This window comes from Urocitellus parryii, chromosome 4 (assembly GCF_045843805.1).
Source record: "Urocitellus parryii isolate mUroPar1 chromosome 4, mUroPar1.hap1, whole genome shotgun sequence".
In the NCBI taxonomy this organism is placed as follows: Eukaryota; Metazoa; Chordata; class Mammalia; order Rodentia; family Sciuridae; genus Urocitellus; species Urocitellus parryii.
The window spans coordinates 151,470,660-151,487,799 of NC_135534.1; the positions used below are offsets into that span (position 1 = coordinate 151,470,660).

General features: G+C 38.1%; 1 protein-coding gene across 1 annotated transcript in view; it reads right to left on the bottom strand.

The window, feature by feature from the left end:
* The window catches only part of Ptprd (protein tyrosine phosphatase receptor type D), a 378,303-nt gene that overhangs the window by 80,171 nt on the left and 280,992 nt on the right, over positions 1 to 17,140 (bottom strand). The gene's annotated exons all lie outside the window — the stretch shown is intronic.

Sequence of the window (17,140 nt, forward strand, 5' to 3'; positions counted from 1 at the left end):
CAGAACACTTTCGAAAACTACCCCTTTGACTTCCTCATGTAACGGTAGAGGCAGAGGGAGCAGATTACAGAGCTCAACATCTAGGAGGGTATTTTTCAATGTCCATAACAAGTTTATCAACTAGGTTTTATGGTCTATGGGGGTAACAATATTCAGTGTAGATTTATGATTAAGAAAGCATATTGAGGACTGAGGATATAGCTCATTTGGTAGAGTGCTTGCCTCACATGCACAAGACCCTGGGTTTAATTCCCAGCAATGCTTGCACACACACACACATACACACACACACACACACACACACACACACACACACACACAATGCATATTGAAGAGGTAACACAGCTTAGACTATCTTCTTCCAAACTCACGAAAGAATAGAAGTGAGAATGAATCAGTTTAAACTACTACTTATTTGATGATGATGTTGAGGAGTGTATTGCTATTATTCAAAGCATCTCATGTAATTCTTAAAGTTAGAGGCAGACTTTATCTCCATATTACAGTTGAGAAATTGAGGCCTAAGGAGTGAAGACACTTTCTGTGAGTCACACTGGTAGTCCATAAAGCAGGGGAGCTGTGTTGTAAATTCAGGGAGTTTTGACTTTGAGGTCTGAGCTCTTACCCAATATGCTCTAGAGTCAGTGTATGTGTCCATGTATAAATTATAAATCTACTATCATAAAGCTTAAGTCCTCATTTCAAAGCTGTGGACAGCAAGGAAAATAGATTAAACTCCAGATGTCTCTGTCAGTTTTGGTTTAATGATGCATTAATATACCATAGTAACTTTTGGGTTCCAAAATTTTGTGGTAATGAAAGACAAGCTATAAGCTTTCTGTCTGGTTAGATTTTTAACACAATTTTCATCAAATCCAAGAGTGGCATCTTAAGTATAATCTTTACCCTATAAAATTAGGAACAAAAACACAGAATCCCTATCTTTCCTTCATTTCTACCAAACCAATAGTGCCTCCTTCTCCCTCTCTCCTCTGCATTACAAATGCTGCAGGAAAGGACAGAGAACTGATGCACATTCATATGTGGAACTGAATAGGCATAATGGAGCAAAGGCTAGAATAGTATTGGCAGGAACTACAGAGAATAGTGAGAGACCAATAACTCATGAATAACAAGTCTGCACTAACAGTTTTAATGACTAGTCTAATGGTTTAATGGATAGCACTTTAATAGGATTTCTAGTAGAATCCTTCTGAAAGCTTGTCTTCAATAAATCTGTCATTAACAAAAGAAGTAGCCTGCTTTACCACATAACCATAGTTTACTGAATCTGAACACAAAGAAATTATGACAGTTGTCACCCTGCATTACCATCCTCGTCTCAGGTCTACTATTGTGTGAGAAATGGCTACATGCTCAAAATGGAGGTTGCAGTGAAGGAAGCATATTTACACTAAAGGAATGCAGGAAGCATTAAACAGGATACAAGCAAAAGCTCCCAACTGTCATATATCTGGGTATGAAGACGAAAGCAGAGACAACTGCAAGCTAAATGCAAAGGTTATGTGACCAATGAAACCTCAAAGACTGGCTGGAATTCCCTTTGAAATGGCTAATTGAATTCTTTGGGGTGATTCTTGTTTAAATGCCTATTATAGCATGGTTTCCACATATGAGTCATACTTGTTTCATATTGTTTCTGATGCTGACTTCAAATCCCTTTCCAAGGGATTCCCATGTTGCATTCCTCTGGATGTGTACTACCCTGATATTCATCCTAAAGTGGTTATAATAAGTCCTAATAAACAATCCTAAATTCCAGCGCCTGGCTCTATTTTTCTCATGTCAGAGGTTCTCAATTCTCAGTTCTCCCCACTGGGATATTTCTTGCCAGAGAGCACTTATCCTGTTTTTTCTAAATCCTTCCTTTCTTTCAACGTGCGGTTCAAATCCCACTCTCCCCAGCCACTCCTGCCTAGAGATGTTTCCCAAACATCTGTCCATGTGCCCGCCACCAGACATTACAGCATGGACCGTCCCCTTGGCAATGAGCCTGATTTAGCCTGATTTTTCTTATTTTAAGGACATTTAAATTCATGACTTTTCTTTTCATTTGACAATTTTTTTATTTCCCCAACTCTATTACAAATTCTTGAACAGAAAAACAGCCTATTATATATCTTTGTAGCCTAAAAAATGGCTAGCCCAGTACAGATGCATATAAAATATATGTAAGACATATTTATATAATTTTAATAATTTCAGAGTTTTGCCTCAATTTCCATGCCAGTCTTTAGAAATTGGGATACTCATTTTTTTTGTACTTACATTTTCACATCCTGAACCTTAAAATGTAGACAAAAAGTTCTGAACCTGAGAGTAAGAGACAGATCCCTTTCAGATTACCTTTCTCATAGAGGCTGATAGCAATAAATTCATCAACTTTACAGCACTTTATATTGATCATCAAGACTCCTAAAAATAGCTCATCAGCCAGGCTACAGTCCATTAAATTTGTATAAATTGAAGAAGGCCTAGAGTATATTAGAAGATTAAAAAATCTCTCTTTTCCGATCCAATGTTGGAAACATTTATATAGGTATAAACTTTCTAGGAGATTTATATATGTCTATTTATGGGTAATATTACTGTAAAAGTGACTCAAGATCAAAATTATTTATTAATCATGCTATCCAATAAAATTAAACATAATTATATGCCAAAAAATACAAATACATATGACTTCACTTAAAATACCTAGTATTTATAAGAAAAAATAGATAGAATTTGCTTTTATGATACATAATAAGTCTTATTTACTCCAATTTGAGGATGAGCTCTAATAATTTAATAGGACAGCAAACAAAATACAAAGAAACTCAAAATCAAATAGCAAAATAAATGCTCTGTGAGTCTTTTTTTTTCAATATGGATATTAAAATCCAAGAGTTCCTTAGCCAATGATTTCCAATAAGGGAAAAACAGTAGAAGGTCTATTTGATACTTCAGAATCCACATTTCTTAATATGGAGGAATATATTTTATCTAGCTTGGAAAATTTTAGTTGAAACTATAACATACAATACTATGCTTGTTAACTGTTCCCATAGCTTACAGAAACTAAGAAGTTCTGCAGGGGAGATATAATGAAGAACAAATGCTGTTCCTTAATCTCATATACATTCAAGTTAACAGAATATGAGAAGGAGAAAAATGAATTTTCTGTAAGACAGGTCCCAAAACCTCAGAGTTTGAAGGATTTATTTTTCTGTCCAAGAAATCAGGAAGCACAGACTTCGAAGAACAGATTTTAGACAGTTGCTAGCACTCTAACTGCATTCTATGGGATTTCTAAGTCCTGGAGTTTATTGAATGTCAGAGGGAAAAAATCCCATCACCTGTCACAGTGTAGATGTAAAAAAATAAAAATAAAAATCCAAACATTACATTAAAGTAAAACTCGTGCTAGATTATACTGAATCCTAACAAAATGTAGTTATTGTGGCTCTGGATTAAACTTTGGTTTTTAACTGACCTTAGTACTCCCAGGGTTGAGCAAAGTATCTAGTATTCTCTAAAAACTCAGCAAATGTCTGTTGCATGAGTGACTTGAATGTAAAGCCGGGAAACAACAAAGACTTCCCACAAGCAAATATTAAATGTTCTTAAAAATTGTTTTAAAGGTAGCTAATATTTTTCCAATTGGTCTACCTTGTTTTCAAGGATGTTTGGGAGAAATGAGCAGCTTTGTTTCACAGAGCTCATTTGTTTATTCTCTGATGAAAATTATAATCCTTGGTTTGTGGCACTGCAATTGGTTGCTGTGGGAATGATTACAGATGAAAAACAAAAAGATTATATCCCTCTTCAAGAGCAAATGAGTACCAAGAGCAGATGAACTCTTAAGGAAACAAAGATGTTCTTTTCATGCAAATATTTTTATGATAAAACTGCAGGGAGGAAAAAAAAACTGTTATTCTATGAAATTTGCTGGTGGAATTTTCGATTTCAGGAAAAGTGATATTTTTTTTTTTCCCTTCCAGAGTTGGCCTTCAGCCATAAATCTTCAAGATCGTTTTTCTTTACAGACTCTGGGGCAGTAAGAAAAGTGAGTTCTATAATCAACTTTCTTCTCTTGCATCAACTTAGGCAGGTTAAGGGTTTCCCTCTCTGTGTACAGAATTGCCCTCAGGGGGCTCAGTCTCCTGCACTGTCTCGACTCTGTTTTGCCCAAGGGAGGTCCATGGAGCACAGCCAAAGGTGCATTCTCCTGCTACAGAGGGTAGCACCACTCTGGAGGCTGCTGCTCCTGTCTGCAGAAGCCCTGCGGCAGCACAGCAGTAGAATTACCAGCTAATGAAGCATCTTTACTCATGACTTGATGAATGACATGCATCTTGCTGTCATGGGACTGTACTTAGGCAGAGGGAGATACCAAGAGCAAATCATTCTCCCGTATCATTTTTCCCCTAAACTCTTGCATACATTCATTCTAGAACCATTTTCCACACTGGCCACAGGGATACCCTGATCAATAAGATTCACTCCCTGTCCTAAAGAAGCTTCAATTTTAGTGAAGCTATGGCTCTGAGTAAGAAGATGAAGGCTTTGTACTGTCAGACATTCAACACAGCAAAGAGCATGTCAAATCTGCCCCATACACAGTGACAGACCCCTGCATCCCCTTAATCTCAGCCTGGTACTCAAGCCTCCAATTGGAGCTTGCCTCAGACTCTACCACTTCCATATTCACACAACTCCTCAGTTCCTTCCCCTTATGAAACAAATGAATTCATCAGAAGTGGGTGTGGGGGAAGCCTACTGGTTTCCTAGTTTCTGTATAATATACCCACTTAAGAAACAAATATAAAGTGTAGCCATGGAATTCTTCACTTTAAAACTGTGAGTTTCATATGTGAATGACATATTTCCACAATGAAACAATATGCAAAAATACATAAGTATATGACATAAACTTCTTTTTGCTTTAAAAGTGCTTTGTTTCTTTTCTGTTAATAATCATTACTACTTTATCACAATTCTTGATCATTACTCACATTTCTAGAACTGCTTATAATCTGGGTTCTTACACAGGCAGAAATCACCTGCATGGTTTCCAAGGTGGATGACTTTAGATGGAATACTATAGTTGGCCTTTCTTTTCCCCTCAGAAAACATTTTCCCTTACTCATCTGGGGAATCTACTTAGAAAACATGATTTGTCACATAATAATGTTAGATGTGAAACTCTCGCTGAGTGACTTCAGCCATGTCACTTAAACACCTTAAAATATATTCTCATAAAAATGACAGAGGTGGATGAGAGGCAAAGATCCCCAAATCCTCTAACTCCACTGTGGAAACTTTGTGACCCTGGATTCAAATCTCTGGAATTTGATGAAGGATTTTTTTTTTTAAGACAACAGGAGAATTCCTGAGCTGTGACAACAAAGATCAATACAGAAGGAATAGAAAAGAAACAAAAAAGGAAATCACTGCCCAATTGCACAACAACATCTACCATATCCAATACTCAGGGTGAGGATTTTTGTTCTCCTCGTGTCTCAAGCAATGACAGGAGGTCGATTAATTATTAGGGGAGAAAATGGGGACTAAATTCTCCCACCTTTCCTAATGCAGCACCCTCGCTGCTCTTAATACAAAGGGAGTCCACATTTCACTGTTCATTAACTATACTAATTATAGGTTCTCCTACTCTGCCATGTCTGCACTCTCTAGTGACAAACCAACAGAGGAGATGGGTCCTAAGTCTGTGGGGTGCAAAGAGGCATCGACGCAGTGGAAAATTACGGAGGAAATCTGGCAGGGAATATGATCTTCATAACATCAACTTTGAACTGTATTTTATAACAATCAGATAAATAGATTTCAGGGTAAAAAGATGAGGGGTAGGGAGACTGACTCTACAAAGGTCCCCTAGTGGAATCACCTCTCTGCTACTTGAGCTTTGGCCTCCTGATCAACTCACGAACAGGACACTCACCATACATACCCTATCCTTTAGGAGAAAGAAAAGCTGGAGCTAAAGCAAGCCAAACAACAATAATGACAAACCCTTAGGCTAAGGGAAAGGAATGTAAGTGGGCAAGGAGTTTGCATGCTCCTGCTATCTTGAAATGTGGCAAACTTCTTTGATTAAAAAGTTAGAGTTCCTATTTTTTCAAGTCACTTAAGCAGATTTTATGTAAAATTAAGATGCAGAAACATAAGAGGATATTTTGCATAGATGAAAGGACATTTTTAAAATCTTAAGGGTGTTGTTTTGTATCATTTAAATAGGTTTATGCAGCTTAATTTATTGTAGTGAAGAAGTCTTCCTTTCATCAAGGCTCTTATCCAAATGACACTGAAATCTGACTTGTCATCTGGGGAGAAGAGGGCACCTTGCCAAAATGTCTTCACTTTTTCTTAATCTTCAGGATTAGACAAGTAGGTAGACTCTGATCTACAGTTTAAAATGCCAAGAAAGGAATCAAGTCAATACTAACCATCCTCTGAGAGTTAAGACTGGGTCTTTACATCTTCCAATCCCTTCAAATACCCACTTTTCTTTTCTTTCTTCTCTTTACCTTCCCAGTGAATGGTCAAGGTCCAAAGTCAAAGGTGTTCAGTATTCTTATGGGTCATTATAGAATACAGCTGGTGAACTGTTGTTTTAACTCAAAAAATCAAATGTACTTTTTGACAAGGTTGGGACAGAGTGTTAGCTATTACTTTTCAGGTATTCTTTGTAACCCTTTTGTCTTCTTCCTACTTGCTAATTTTTAATAAGAAATAAATATGAACATTAAGAGGGAGGCTGGGTATAAATGTTCTAACAAATGCTAAACAAGTTCTTTTGTGTTGTTCAAAAAATGTCTCTGACATTGAAAGTAAACAAATAAAATATAACTATATCAATTAGAAATTTGGCTACTATGCCTAATTGGGACCATGTGAACAGTATGTGACTACCTTAAATAAATTGAATGGCATAAAATTTTCCTCGGTGAAAATTGTGGTATAAGGAGATCAACCATCAGAGGCAACTGTGTATAGCAGTCACGGCATGACCCCCTGCAAAACCATGTGGGTTCACATCCCAACCCTGCAGTACTTTTTGTGTGACTTTGAACAAGTTGCTTTTCTGTGGTTCAGACCCTTATCCAGTACTACAGGGACACTAATAGAACATACCTGAAAGGGCTGATGAGTAAGGTATTTCAAAGAGCCACTGGCACATGAGTGTTTGCTATCATTGTTATCTTTGTAAAGCACTAGGTACTATGACACCCTGGAGAAATCTAAGTATTATTCTCATGATATAAAAATGTTACATAGTTTAATAATAAAAAGGCATTTATGAAAAATTCTTAAAAGTGGCAAGAAAAATCAGGCGTGATAGCCCACTGTTAATCCCAGGGACTAGAAAGGCTGAGGCAGAAGGATTGCCAGTTCAAGGCCAGCCTCAGTAACTTACCGAGACCCTGTCTTGAAATAAAAAATTCAAAGGGTTGAGGATGTAGCTCAGTGCTAGAGCACCTCTGTTCAATCTATAGTAAACCCCCTCCCCATCCCCCGCCACACACACACACACACGCGCGCACACACACACACACACACACACACACAACTGGCAGGGAAAGGGAGGGAGGGGGAAGGAGAGGATAAATAAAGGAAAAGGGGTGGGGGAAGAAAGAAAGAGGGAGCCAGGAAGAATAAAGTAAATGAAGGGTCTCCGTGAAGCTCTGGCTGGAGTGGGGAGGACTGATGAATGCCTGCTATTAAGGAAACTTACTCAGCAAGTGAGAAATAATTAAGTTCTGATTATGCTGCATGCATGAACTTTTTAGTTAAAGCCAAATACTCCAATTGCTGCATCTGTGATGATTAAAAGACTAATGTTTCCCACGGCATAGCCAAATCTGCAAATTCATGTAACGTCTTAATGCTCATATCCTTGTCTTTTATCCTCTCTCTACTCCCCAAACATGGTGGTGAGCCCAACAATTATTTCTCAAAAGGAGTGACAAACTGTTTCGCCACAGTTGAGAGACTATGACAAATAACACTGTCATTACCATTTTTAAAAAAATTAAAAATAAATACACGAAAAAGGAGTGACATACTTGTGATCTGGAGTAGCAATAGGCTCTCTGCAGCCTCACTCCGAGCCCTCATGGCAGCATTGTTAAAATTCTCCCCAAAAGCTGTCTCAGAAGAAATAGTCACATAGGTGCATTCATTTAGGCCTTCAGGTACTTGCAGATTTTGGAGTAGAGACAGGAAGTGATTTCTGTGACTTGAGAATCCTTTCATGATCACCCACTGCAGACTCCTTAACATGTTGTCATGACCTTCCAAGGGTATAATCACCTTTCCCACCTTGCTGCTCAGCAACATGAACTGTGAGGTTGTGGTGACAGCTACGAAACCGGCTGTGGTCCCCTCCACAAGTCATGCTGCTTCCCTTCTCCATGGCTCTGTGCACACACCTCCCTCAGCCTGGGGTCTGGTATCTCTAGTAGTTTTCTTTGACTTTTCAAGCCAAGTTCCCAGGGGAGACCCTCCTCAATACTGCTCCCCTCCTGACATCCACTTATAATTATTGCTTCGTTTTTTCCCCCTTTTTCCTAGTAACTCAATCATTCCCGATAGAGCCCATCTCTTGATCATTTTTTTATTCCTCAGTATACAGATAAAGGCATTCAAACTGTTCTTATAAACAAACAGGGGAAAGCAAGTTGTCTAGGGTCATGAAAATTCCTAGCAGAGACACCAGAATGGTTTCTATGTAACAGTATGACAAGTTATTTTCTAGATCTTTTTCTGGACTTTATAATGTGGATTTAATTTCCAGAAATATAATATACCACATATGAAAAGAACTCTGCAGACATTATAATCACACTCCATTCTTTTCCTAATTGCTTCTACAGAGCTCCACTCTGGAACAATGAGAAGGGGATATTATAGAAGGTAAAATAACTTGTAAAAGACAGTTAATGTTATTAAGTGACTAAAAGGTAGCTCATGAGTACTGAAGTCTACAATATCAGGGGCCACTTCTGTACTGAGTACAGTGAACAAGGGGCCAGGCATCCAACATATATTTACCTTTGTTACAACCTCATGAGTAGATGCTAATAGTCAGATCTTAAAACAAGGCCAAGTGGAGCCGGTGATTTGGGGTTAAGAACAAAGCTCCTAATGGTTGAGTCAAAACATGCACCCTGTTTCTCTTGACTTCACAGCCCTCTCCAGCATCTGCTATGGTGTCCCTCGAAGTGTACTCTAAAATCCCAACATCATTTAAAATCAAACTCAAAAAAGCAGTGTCCTTTTTTAGTTTTTCCTGTTCTCTTTTAAAGTTGAAAGCTTGCTTTGGAACTAAAGACACTTCAGGATTAGCTGCATCCTGAGAGTCCTGGTCTCCACATGGGAGCAGGGGGAAGACATTCTGGTCAATGTCCAGTGGTGGTCAAGAGCCAGTCAGTCATGGTGAACTCGTATGAGAACAAGGACTGTCAGAAAGCTAGAGTTAAGAGAGCTTCCCCCACAAGATGAGTAGGACTCTCACAAGAAAAAAAAAAAAAATGAAAGGCTCAAGCATGAAAGATATCAAGTTTAAAGTTGGCAGGAAAAAAAAAAAAGTCTGAGGTTCTTAAAAAAAAAAAAAAAGTGGGTGAGAGAGCAAACATTTTAAAAGTCCAAATAGAACTAAGCTTTGAAACTTGAGAAATGGGTTGCACTTTGAATTCTATTAACTACAGAAGTTCAGAAAGAAGATAGACTAAAAACACTTAGACACACACCCTGATTCTAGAGGCAATGCTGCTGTGTCTTTGTGTCTGACTAGATTTGTTTACAAGATGCAGAATGGCAGCCAGCTGGGAAGGAACGCTCTGTACCTTTATATCTTACTTGGTGAGGTTGGGTCCTTCACTACAGAAAAAAGAAAGCATCTTCTCAGATTGCCAACTGGCTGGCCCACCTTCACTAAAAAGCCGCACTGGGAGTTTAATCAGTAGGTACTTCTGAGTTAAATCTGAGGGTCTACATTAAAATGTATTCACTTCTGTACTCCTGAAAGATAATAACAACCTATTTTTCTGAGAAAGGTGCCTGAAAATGCGGATTTGCTGCTGATACATCAGGTGGGGATGTCGACCAGGAGAAGCAGCTATTTTTCTTTTTCTTTTTTTTTTTTAAAAAAAAAAAAAAACAGAAAGACTCCCTTTGTTCTCTTTGCTCCTGTGGTTGGTACTAGCAATTCTGATCGCAACAAAGAGTTTCGGTGAACTGTGAATTTAGTTAGAAATTGATCCAGACACACACTTTGGTTAATCATCTGCTGCGGGCCCAGGGGTGAGCTTGTCACCACGTGGCCAACAACACGCTGAGAAACCTTCACAGCTGACCCTGGAGAAGCCTGTCCAGCCCTCGACTAGAATGCAGGAAGGGGCAAAGAGGAAAAGCTCACTGTGTTGCTTTAAACTAGCAGATTTTCTTTTTCTCTTTCCTTATACTGGCATTTGTACTATCTTCAGCAAAGCCTTAGGGGTTTGGCCAATGATAGAAAGAGTGGAGGGTTTCATCGATTCAAGACCTTCCCCTCTTCCTACATTGTAACACCTATGAAACTATGTATATCTTAAAATTCATGACATATTACAATTATATTGGCAATGCCTTTCTTTTTTACTGGTACATGTCACCATGGGGCATCTTTAAAATGCTGCTATCTACATTTGATGGGATAAGTAAGCTACTAAGACTCCTGAGCACTTGCATGAGACACGTGATAACCATTCTAATGAATTCTTTTTAATAACTTTATGAAGTACTATGATCTCTTCCTTTGTAGAGATGAAAAAACTCAAGTACAGAGAGGTTCAGTGATTTGTTTAAGGTCACACAGCTTGGGCCAGTATCCACATTTAGGCAATCTGACTCCAAAGTCTATGCTGTTGGTCACTCTCTTCTATACTATTCATTGTTGACTCAGTGAGTGGAAAACCCCAACTGGCAAGCAGAGGGGTCAGCATCCAATGAGAAGTAGAAGAACTACCCTGTTCTTATCAAAGTGGGTAATAACATCCCCACCCTCAACTCCAATCCTGGGGTACCAGATCATTCTGACTTAGAGTAGTAAATTTTGCCATTCAACAACCTCAACTTGGTTTATTCAGGTCAGGTATGAAAAAAGTTGTTTGTGCTTTTTGCTTCATAAAATCATTCACTTTTTATTCACTGATATAAAACACCATAACTTGTTTAAATTAAAAACAAAAATCACACTCTCTATGTATGGTTCATGTCTTCAAAAAACATAAGAATGGAGGTTTTTCCCTGGTCTATTCCACTCTTTGATTTTGGATCAAAGATGAAAATAAATCTATCATTTCCTACTTTGCTTCTTCAGCAAAATAGAGGAGCCTCTATATAGAAAAATTTGTGCATTTAGAGTTGGATTAAAGAAAAAAAAAGATAACCAAACAAAACCATGCGTATGTTTCTCTCTCCCTCTTTCTCGCCTGGCTTCTTACTGGTGTCTGTATAATGTCTAATGTGAGTCCACCCTCATGAGTTTACACATAAATTACAAACTAATTGAAAGCAGATATGGCAAGTGGTTTTGCATTATGAAGGTTTACAATTATCAGAGGTTTACAAAATGTTCACTAATGATGGCTTTGTACCTGCTAATGTACTCTGGAACACATAGTCAAATATACCAAAAGCATTTTCCTAGGGAAAATAGAAACGTTCTCTTTTGTGGTCACTGCTTGGATGACACACAATTTTTGTCTCTTCTATGGAGAAACACAATGTTTACCACTGGGAATGGATCAACTGCTTACAGAGGGGGAAAAAAAATAAAAACCTAACACATCCTTATCATATCACAATAAAAGCACTGAATTTTCCCAAGAATGGTCATGCAACATAAATTGGTGAATATGACACTTCACAGAAATTATCAGTAAAAATATTTTGATCTGATTGGAGACTACAGTTCCTGGGCTCTGCAATCAGAACATAATCAGAAATAAACAGGAAAAGATGTAGATCTTTAGAGGACGTAAGCTAAAGTACAGCAAAGATGGAAAATATTACATGAATTTGTAACTTGGATCTGTCACAGAGCAGGTGTGTGACCTTGGCCAAGTCATTCCTTTCCTGGTCTCCTGTTCCTCCCCTCTAAGACACATCTAAATATATGACCTAAGCAATGTCAGCACTGTCTCGATGTGTTCCATTATTCATCAAGGAAATAATATATCTGTTTCCTTTACCTGTCTCACTAAAGTGCTATGAAGATTTCAGCTCCTTCAGCAGAGGTACAATATACATGCTATTATAAAAACAGAAGAACAGGGCCCTGATATCTGGGATGTTCCATATAAGAGCCTAATTATCATTGGCACAAACGGGAGATGTGAGAACATTGCTGTGAGTACAGGAAGAAATTTTTAGCACATTTAGATGATAAACAGTGGAAGACACATCAGTGCTGAGATCAAAGATAATCCACCTCCACAGATGGCAGCAAAGAAATTGGATCTGGGCTTTGTGATAGGAACAAAATACGTTGAAGGTGTTCTTCAGGTAGGACTTCTGTGAACTTACAGATTCATGCCCCTTACCAATCACAACTAATGTTTGCTCAGACTAATTTTAGTATACAATTTTAAGATGATACTACCAAGATAGCTAGCATGGACAAATTTGAAACCAGATATCTGATAACAATGTCTAAGTGGCATGGCAGGTGGAATATGATATGAATGATACCTTAGAAGTGAGCTATTAATTCCTACTTAGAAGCTGCAAGTTATTACTTGGAAGACATTTTGTTATTCCGTTATTAACAGAGAGCTATTAGCTCAACCCAACCGCAAAATATATAAAATCTAGAACACACCTGAAATAGAATGTATGACTTAGGACATTATTTCTATGGGACAGTGCATCTTGAGAAACAAATAGTTTAATATCTTCTCTAACTGTAGCGTTTATTGGCAGTGACGACTGGTATATCTATATGTTAGGAGTCTTGACCAATGTGGTTGGAGCAAATTCATCTAGTGAACAGCATATGGAATCTAGTTCTGGGAAGAAATGGGATGTGATTTAGAGATGTTTGCTTCCATATGGTTTATTTCTCCCACTACAAAGAACAGCAGTACCAAGATGTGAAAGTCAGAGAACGTGTACTTCTCTCAGTGCTGTTTGTATGTTTGGTTGTTTGAACAAATGCATTCATCAACCAGGAAATGTTTTATAATCCTGACTGCTCTTACTTTCCTCAGCTTCTATTTTTCCATTATATACACTAATGATAGATTAAGTTCTTAAGAAACCATGTTATAAGTGTGCTTATAACCATGTTATAAGTGTAACATATGGCCTAATTGTTACAACACATTTGACAGGTGAGAAACTCTTAGGTTTGTATAATTGTGCAAGGTTACAGGCATACAAAGTCTTCAAGTCTATGAGACACAATCTGGGTTACATCCATGACCTTTCCACATTAAACCACCTTAGACTCACTTTCGACACTCGTGGGCCTAGCAGTGTTAGCTCATTACAATTCTTGGTCCTCCTTACCTGCCTAATTTTGCCCAACTCTCTATTATAAACAATTTGTTCCTCCATAACAAATCTACTTAGTACTACTCCTCCACATGTACTTTACATGCAAAGATACCACCAGGGAATCTTCTTAAAAATGCAGATTCTGATTCAGTATGTTTTCAATATTGCCTAAAATCCTGCATTTCTAACAAGTTCCCAGATGATTCCAATGCAGATGGTCTGGAGTCCACACCTTGAGTATGACAGTACCAAGCATCCAGTACCAAGCATCCTTCTCCTATGTGCCTTTGAATCTTGCCTTGACAACGTTCTTTCCACTCCTCTTCCTAGATGCTTAAGGGTACCACCTTCTCTTTAACATCTTTCCAAGTTCGTTAGTTCACACAGTTGTTGTCTGAATCCTAGTAACATTCCATTAGCTCTTGAGATTATTTCCTTGGGGTTTTTGTATGGGTATATTTATCTCAAACTAAATGTTCTACAAGTACAATTTCTTATATCTTCTCTATTTCTCTCAGCACTTAGCACAATATTATTCTGTAGTCAGTCATGTAGTGGATAATTTCATTTTCTTAGCATAGAAGTCCTTCTATAGAAACTTCCCCCTCTCCAATCTAAGGAAGACCCAGATCTGTAGACTATTAGCAGCTATGGCTTGTTCTCATGTCTTCACAAGAAATGGAATCAAATAGAGTTTGGAGTCTGTTCTCTGGCATTTGTAATTTAACTGGCAAAAATTTAGTCTCCTTCTTTAGGGAAAGTATATGTAAATGAAAATATGACCAAAGACCATGTTTTCTGTGTGTGTCTGGAAGGAAGAGAAGTTAGCTTTCAAATTGGAATGAATGAAGCAAATCCAGAGAAGCACAAAGGTCTTCCAGGATCACAGTCAGGAAAATGCCAGTCTTTCTGTTTCAGATGATGGTCTTTGAAGCATCCCTGTGCTGTTAGCCTTTGGCTCTCTGATAAATCAGCTCTTCTATTTTCTCTTAAGCAAGTTCTATGGCTACAGTTACTTATAATCAATCCAATATATATATATATATATATATATATATATATATATATATAGTGTGTGTGTGTGTGTGTGTGTGTGAACAACTATGACTGGTATGATGCTTATCAATTGAAGCTCAAATATGGTAGCCTATTTGCCATCACATTACATAATGAAATGAGGGATGCGGGAACAAGTTCTGTAATACATTATCCTAAAGCAATGACATTTCTCAGTTGAAGTCTTCAGAGCACCTGTATCAAAGTTAGTCAAAGTGCTCTTTTAAAAAGATCCCTGGGTAACTTGGTTGACCTACTGAACTGTCATTTCTGGGGTAGAGACCAGGAATCTATTTTTTTTTGTGGGGGTCACTTATCAGGGATTGAACTCAGGGCACTCAACCACTGAGCCACATCCCCAGCCCTATTGTATTTATTTGGAGACAGGTTCTTACTGAGTTGCTTAGCACCTTGCTTTTGCTGAGGCTGGTCTTAAACTCATGATCCTCCTGTGCCCCTGGGATTTCAGGTGTGCACCACAGTGTCCAGAGAATCTACTTTTAAGTAGGATTTTCAAATTGTGCTGAAGGTCTAGCTTAAGGTTTTGTTTACCAAGAAGTACACATATTATTCTGCTTTAGCCTGAAGATTCACCAACCTAATGCTTTGACTTGACAACCACACCAATATCTGTGGGAGCTGAGGGAAGGATGCTTTGTTCTCTGAATTCTAGATGTCTTCCTCAAATTGTCACTACTTACATCCTAGTAGCCTAAAATGTTTATAAAAACCTTCAGAGGACTGGGGTTGCGGCTCAGCGGTAGAGTGCTTGCCTAGCACTTGCATAGTCCTGGGTTCGATCCTTAGCATCACATAAAAATAAATAAGCAAAATAAAGATATTGTGTCCAACTACAATTAAAAAATAAGTATTTTTTTTTTTTTAAAAAAGAGCTTCAGAGACGGGATTATACTAATTTCTCACGTTCCTTCTTGTGGTTATCATTGAAGTCAGTGGTGGGGGTCCAACTGCCTTTGCAGTAAATTAGGTTTCTCCCATGATCCAATGACGCTGTGCTACAATTTAGCCTGTTTTTTCGTATTCTGACCTCAGGATCAGTGCAAAGAGCTTTCTTGTCTTAACCTCTGCTTTAGTCTTAGAATCCGAGCGAGAAATCTAGCTTTCTGCATCTTCAGAGGTCTCTGTAAACATCAATTCATAGTGATTATACCAAAATAATAAGGTGTTTGAAAGTAATGAGTTTTCTTTCTTCCATTTTCTTTGCTGAAAGCCAATGAAAATGTATTCAAATGTACATGGAAGTTAATAAGAAAAAGTTCCCTTAAGTGTTGCTCTGAAATATTATGTAGAGGTCTTAATCCTATTATCACAGATGAGTACAACACTTAAATATCTCCTTCATGGCTGTTAAAGCACAGTAGAGTCAATTCATGCCCAGGGAGCTTTAATCACACATCTTGGTCATGATGAACTTAAAGACTCAGTGCAGGCTATCATGGCAGTGGCCTGGGTACTGGGGGAGTTGTTAATGGGAGCACCGCCAGCATGCACTTCAATTACTTTCAAGGAGCACTTCCAATCTAAAAGCTAAATGAGGATCATTAGAGTGGCTTTACATGCAGCATTTCTTGGGAAATTCCACATTTAAAAGAGGCCAGTTATTTGCGTTCAATGGATACAACTGAGATTGCGTAAGGGATGCACATATTATTGTCAATGGTTTAAAGTTTCACTGGTGAGAGTGAATTAATGGTTTCTTAACTGGTTGAACTATCATGGTTTTACATTTTTCTGACTCCTTATATTACTCGATCACAAACAAGATGAAAGCAGGGCCATGAAGAAATACGTCACGTGGCAAAATATTCATCATTATAAGAAAGAGCTGGTTGGAACGGTGAAAGACATCTGGTTATTGAACACTGACACTAACTGAGTTTTTTAGGGTGCCCCAGGTGGCATTCATTATTAACCTTGTTTTCTCTGCTAAAACTCAATTTGTATCCTCACACCCCAAACTAGAAACCACACAAACGGTTTTAAAGGCTACTGCATAATTTAAAAAGACATTATAATGTAGAGGAAGGGCAGTGAAGAAATAAAAGCCTGGACATGTAAGAAAATAAGACAACCTACAATCCAATGTGAATTTCCCCAAATTGAAAATGGTCTTCTGAATGGCTGAAGTAGAATAAAGGAAAAGATGAACAAGAAGGAAGAGAAGTGGGGAAGAGAATAAGAGATTTCTTTTATGTCCCATCAAATAGTTGACAAACATTATTTGATTATGCAAACTGATAAAAGGCCTAGGGATGGAGGTGGATGCTAGTATACCTGCACAGTGCTTACCCTGCACAATAATTCAAAATAAAACCAGGAAATCTAAAGATTTTGGGAAGGCCATGCAGATAACTCAGATTGCCACAGGCCCCGCTATTCCATATTCACGTGGAACTTCATATACTTGGTGCCTCTCCATCTACTTGAGGTTGGACCCCTCGAAAGGCCTGTGATAGGGTGGAATATTACAGCTTGTAGGGATTGAGGGATCATGTAG